This window comes from Microtus ochrogaster, chromosome 7 (genome assembly GCF_000317375.1).
Source record: "Microtus ochrogaster isolate Prairie Vole_2 chromosome 7, MicOch1.0, whole genome shotgun sequence".
Taxonomy (NCBI): domain Eukaryota; kingdom Metazoa; phylum Chordata; class Mammalia; order Rodentia; family Cricetidae; genus Microtus; species Microtus ochrogaster.
In genome coordinates, this window is record NC_022014.1 from 24,533,785 (window position 1) to 24,539,843 (window position 6,059).

General features: G+C 53.2%; 1 protein-coding gene across 4 annotated transcripts in view; it reads right to left on the minus strand.

The window, feature by feature from the left end:
* Positions 1-6,053, minus strand: part of Cluh (clustered mitochondria homolog) — a 22,438-nt gene extending 16,385 nt beyond the window's left edge. The window contains exon 1 of one of the 4 annotated variants that reach the window (XM_005349569.2): positions 6,001-6,053. The gene's annotated coding sequence lies outside the window, so the exon portion shown is untranslated. Of the gene's footprint in view, positions 1-1,789; positions 2,335-6,000 lie in introns of those variants that run through there. The other 3 variants (XM_026780286.1, XM_013347288.2, XM_026780287.1) reach the window with 3 other exon arrangements.
* Between the last annotated feature and the right edge of the window lie 6 nt (positions 6,054-6,059).

The following is a 6,059-nucleotide window of genomic DNA, read 5'->3' on the forward strand; positions in this document are numbered from 1 at the left end:
AAACCCTGTCTCGAAAAACCAAAAAAAAAAAAAAAAAAAAAAGTATGAAGCAGTCTAAGGCAGCTGCCTTCCCTCTCACCTCTGCACTCTTCCCCACACACACAAACACACATGCCACCAATCATAACTGTTGAGCTACTCTGAAGCTTCTGCGGGATCATTCTAGCACTCGTGACTGGTTCATGAATCCTTTTTTATTTTTTTGGTTTTTCAAGACAGGGTTTCTCTGTAGTTTTGAAGCCTCTCCGGGAACTCATTTCATAGACCAGGCTGGCCTCACACTCAGAGATCTGCCTGCCTCTGCCTCCTAAGTGTTGGGATTCTTTAATTCCACCGTCAGGCTCTAAAAACGTATCTTTAAAAAAACAATCAGAGTTCTTAACCACTGAGCCATCTCCCCAGTCCCTTCCAACTCATTCTTATGTCCTGGGTGAATAAACTCTCTTCCCCAGAACCTGCCCAAATGACCCTAACTGGTAGAAGCAGCAGCCCCAAGGCTGCTAGAATACATGCAATGCCTTCAGGAGTAGCCATTTATGTTACACTGTGGATAGCTGTTCACACCAGCAGCCCTCTGTTCCACCTTCTGTCTTACCCTGGCTCAATGAAAAGATATCAAATTAATTAGTGCTAGCCTACATTAGAGCACACTACTCATGAATAGCACCCAACTTAACATGCTGTGGGGAGAGAGAAGCAAATGACAAAATGTCTCATTCTTCCCCACCAGGCACTAAGTAAAACAAAGAAAGGCCTCTCCACCCTTAGAAAGCCAAGGACCTCCTCAGAAATCCTCCAGCTAAACATAGGCCTGCCTGGATGTCTACTTGGCAAACAGAGACCTTGGCCCCAATACTGGTCTGTCACAGAGTGGCCCCCTTGGCTTGCAGCTCTGAGCAGGCCTGTTCCAGACAGAACAGTTATGCTCTAGATGTCAGCACAGCCCATCCAGACCCCAGGAGTGGCAACAGGGTACATGATCCCAAAGCTGTACAGTATCTGTCTATAAATCAAGGGCCTCAAGGAGGAAGGCAGACTCAAAACAGAGAGGCACACCAGAGGCCATGGAGAGAAGTCTCACCCCTTTCCTTTACCTTCAGGATTTTGGATACAGTACCTACTCCTTTAACCAAAACAGGGTGAGTGAAACCCAGAAAGTTTTAAAGTGAACCGGAGATTTCACGCTGGGTCTCCAGTAATGCTGTCAGTACCACAACAGAGCACCTCCAACAGGGCTGCCATCTAAGAACCAAAGGATACACAGAATGCTCTTTCAGTGGCCCAGCAACCCCTGGCAGGGAGGCTTCAGCCCTTAGAAATGAATAACCCACCCAAAGTGTCTCTAAGGACAGAGCAGACAAGGATAGGACAGTGGTGGCTAGGTTGCTAAGACAACAAGGAGGGGTATGGATAGGAGAAGCCTCTCCTTGCTGGGTCCCTGTAGATGCCCTTCCAGGTTGGCAATCCCCTAGAATGGAGACAGAAGCTGCAAAGCCCCTCACTCAATAGAGACCCAGATTTTAGCTCTGAAGATACAGAAGTAGGCAGTTAGGCCTGGACCTCAACAGACAACCTGTGCTCTGAGAGGACAAGAGAAGACGGCAGAAAAGGTAAGGTGACCCCAGCCCTATTTCCTAAGCCAGGGAGAGTCAGATTTAAGAGAATGCACCCCAGGACAGCTAGTCTTGGCCCTCTTCTTTCCTCCAAGGGGGCCTGAAGTCCTCTCCACCACAGGACTAATGCCAAGTGATCTCTCTGGTCATTAGGTTCACAAAGTCCCACAGCCCACCTGGTACAGTCAGCAGCTGCGTTCTTCTTGGCTCTGTAGTCTCAGGACTCCCATGGCAGCAAGGTAGCCAGCTACCCTGACCAGGCCCAGGCCTGGTGCTGACTCTGTCCCCTGTTCCAGCCTCTGCTTCTACCCTTGTGGTGATGCAGCTGGTCGGCTCAGGGCTGGAGCTCCAACTGGCTTCAGGTTTCAGTGGGGCCAGGCCTGCTGGGGCAGCCCCAGGAAGGGCACATTCCCTGGGCCTCTCATTCTGCTCAAGGTCGGCCAGAAGGACGGCTGTGGGCCAGGAGGCCCCAGAGGCTCCAGGACCCTGAGAAGAACTGCTCTCAGCATTCAGGCCCACCTCTCTACACACCTCAGAAAAGGGATTATTGCCAGTGAAGCCATTAGGAGAGCAAAGGAACCCGGCATTTGGGATACCTGGGCCCCTTAGGATAGAAGGTGTAGAAGACTGGCTGGCAGAAGCAGGGCTCAGCAAGGGGGTCCTCTCCTCAGCTCCACCCACTGTAGTAGTGGGCAGAACCGCTTCAGCCAGCTGCTGACAACAGCTGGCACAAATCCGGGCCCAGGCCATGAGATAGCCAGCCACCCCTTGTCCACCAGCTGCCGACACAGCACACCCTGCCTTCTTCCTCCTAGGTCAAGGGACTGGCTGAGGCTTCTGGCTCCTGCTGCCCCCTGCAGGTGACCTGGCAGCTGGCCCCTTCCTGAGAGTCACTGATTCTAGTGAAAGGGGGATGGGCCCTCAATCTCCCAGAGGACAACTGCACCCATGCCTCAGGACTCCACGCTGCACCAAGAAGCTGGCAGACTACCTCTTCCCTTCCCAGCAGTCTGTGCGCTGCCAGGAGAAAACCAAATGTCTCCCCCAGGGAAAACAGAGCTGCCAGCAGGAGGCTGAAGGCCATTGCACTGTGCAGAAGCAGCATGCCCAGCCTCGCCAGGGAGCCTTCACAGGGCCTCTGACTTGTTGCCAGGGCCCAGTTAGAACTGCTCTGGCATCCATACTAACCAGAATGGGCGTGGGAAGGGCAGTTAGGCTCCCACCGCAGGTCCCTACAATCCCTGGAATGGCTAAGCAAACCTTTGGCTCCTCTTTAACCCTAGCAGGTTCTAAGCCTCACACTATGACCTGGGACAAGAGGGGCTAGGTCCACTCCATTCCTTCTAACCCCTCCGCAAACACATCCTAACCCTGGGAGGGGAACAGGCAGACTGGTAATGATGTCAAAAGATGTTAAGAGTGTCACCATTCTAGTTCCCACTGGGGCCAGTGTTCCCTCCAGGCCCTCTCCCCAGAAGTATGTTCAGATCACCATCCCAACTCACTCAAGGAAACTGAAGCGCCACAAGACTAATAAGTGAGCTGTCCAAGGTCACAGAAGCAAAAGGCGATGCAGCTAAGTCTAGGAAAAGGTAGGTGTGTCAGAAGCACAAACCCAGGTCTCTGGGCACCACTTTTAGAGTACAATCTATTGTCATGCTCCCCAAGGGACCAGGCTGAAGCAGTGCCTTGTTCCTTGAAGCTGTCGTAAGATGGCCCCAGGTCTCTATTCCCAGGGGCACCTCTGAGGACCTAGGATTCTGGGAAAGTAAAAAAAGGCAGTCCTCTGCAGAATGGGATCAGCGGCCAGAAGGGCACTTAGCGCACATGCTAACTTATTCCAGACGGACAGATCAGGATGGCAAGAGTGTGTGCCCTCCCTGGGCCTGAAGCACAAAGACCCCACTGGCCAGAGATGGTCACAGACAGGACTTAAAAAGAATCTTAGCAACCACAAGCAGCCTGTGTGTACCTCCCCAGTCTAACAGAGTCTGCAGAGACCATGCCAGGGCCAGGCCACACCCTAGCTAAGGAATCAGCAGGTGAGGCTAGAGCAGGAAGTAGAACCCCAAAAGATACATCATCCCATTCTAGGGACCCAGGCCTTTAAGACAAGAGGATAAAGGCAGAAGACCCTGTTTGCCTCCTTCCTGTTTCCCCACACCTTCAAGTTCAAGTGTGGTTCACTGTTTTCCCAGACACCACTCAAAAGACCTTTAAGATCCTGCTGGAGGGCCAGGCAGGGGTGTTGCACATCTTTAATCTCAGCACTTGAGAGGCAGAGACAGGCAGATCTCTGTGAGTTTGAGGCCAGCCTGGTCTACAGAGCAAGTTCCAGGACAGGTTACAAAGCTACAGAGAAAACCTGTCTCAAAAAACCAAACAAACAAACAAAAAAGATCCTGCTGGAGAGCTTATAACCCCTTAGTTCTCCCCTAGTCTGCCATTCCCCTTCAGTTTCCACGCCCAATACAGGGAGCCCTCCCCTGTGCAGAAGGAACTTGACACACCACTATGAACTTGAAAAACCTGCCTGTTCTCTTAACCCCTAAAAGCTACTTTATTCCTAAGAAGGTAACTGACCCTTGCCTGTCTTGCTTGATCCCCTCCTCAAAGACACTGGAGAGCTTCCAGAAATAGGGGCTGAGGATCGAAGCCTGCAGTCTGATACCCACATAAAAGTCTGACCAGGGGAACACAACGGGAGGGAGCTCTATTAATGTTCCTTCCCTTTGAACAGATCCAAAATGGCGTAAAGTGTGTCTCAGCCATCTAAACCAGCTTTTCTGGGGACACAGAAACCAAGAACCTACACACTAGGAAGCCCTGTACCCCAAGGTGAAGAGCTATGACCTGACCCCAATCCAGCTCCCCTCATCCTGAGTACATTAACTAAGAAAGGAACTTCATTATGGGTACTAAAAATCCTCCACCGTTCCAGTTCCTAAGTTCCCTGAATCACACACATGATAAACCAGCACGCCTGTCTCAGTTCCCTCTAGGTCAGACTGGGGTAGGTTTGGCCTGCTGGTCATAAACTGGAAATCCAAATGCTCCCTCGACAATGAAATCACTATGACCTTGGCTAAGCTGCTTCATTCATATCTCTTCAGATCTCTTTGATGGTGGGGAAACCAGCCAGCCCTGACCTCCTCCTGTCCAGCTTGCCCATGGATTCAGAACCACATCAGTTGGTATGCTGATATTTTCAGCATTTCTTGTTCTGCCCAAGCCCTGGCCTTGTCTAGGCAAGGTAAATCCACTGTGATGGGAAAGAGTTTATCAAGTGTTAGACCCATCCTTACTCCCAAGTCAGCCCTCGTCTGCTCACTGAAGCCAGGAACAATGAGGATGATGAGCTGAGACAGGTTCCCATGGTGGAGAGCTGTGGAGAAGAGAGAAAATGGGTCTGCACTCCCACTGACAATCCTGGCTGGAAAGGACCAGTCTGGCCATGAGGAGACGTGAGGAGGCCTAGGAAGGGGCTTCCAGCTTCAAAACTGGGGTCTGAGACTGCGTGAAAATAACAGAAAGGACGCAGGCAAAGTACAAGAGAAGTCGGCCCCACCCCTGGACAAGCCTCGGCCACTCCCAAAGCCAGTACCAACACAGCCCCCACGGGGGAGAGCTGGGAACTCCACTCCACGCTAATGACCTTTGCCTTAAAAAACAGCAGCTCTGGTCTGACCCACTTTTCGCAATAAGGCAGGTTAATGATCAAGTTCAGGCACAAACACCTCCCCTGCCAAAGAGCTAGGCTTTGCCCCCACACACAGATAGGACCCCAGTACCCATATCAAGTGGCGGCCAATAACTGAAAGAATGGAGCCATAGCCGGACGACCTGAGAGTAAGCCCTTGTCTGTAAGAGTGTACGAAAGACACCCCCACAAAACACATAAACCCCAACTTGCGCTCTTCCCACAGTCCCAAGTTTGGGCAGCTCCAAACTGAACCTCACTCATTGGGCTGCAGCTCTGTCGCACAGGAACGTTCAGGACAAGAAGGACCAGAAAGAGACTGGGCCGCAAGTGTCAGCGTCCCCAGCCCCGAGGGCTCCCCAAGTAGGGGCGCGGAGGGGGGTGGGGCCGCCGATTCCAATCCGCCTGCGGCGGCGGCGCACCCTGAAACCAAACCGCGTGTGCGCGCACGTGTCCCCACGATCTTGCGCGCGTGTGTCTGCCGTGACTGCCCTTCCACGGGCCCCACGTGCAAAGTCCGGGCCGTAGCCGGGGGTGCCAGTGAAGGTGACCTTCAGCACGGGGGCGGCCCAGTGCACCGGCCACACAGACGCGGAGCGGAGGCAGCTGTCCACGCCGAGTCCCGAGCCCTCCGCCCAGACTCGGCCGGGGCCTCAGCCCAGCTGCCCCTGGCCCCGGGCCACTCACCGGCCGCGCTCGGTCGCCCCTTGCCGCCTGCCTGCGAGCCGTGCTCCCGGGCGCTGTCG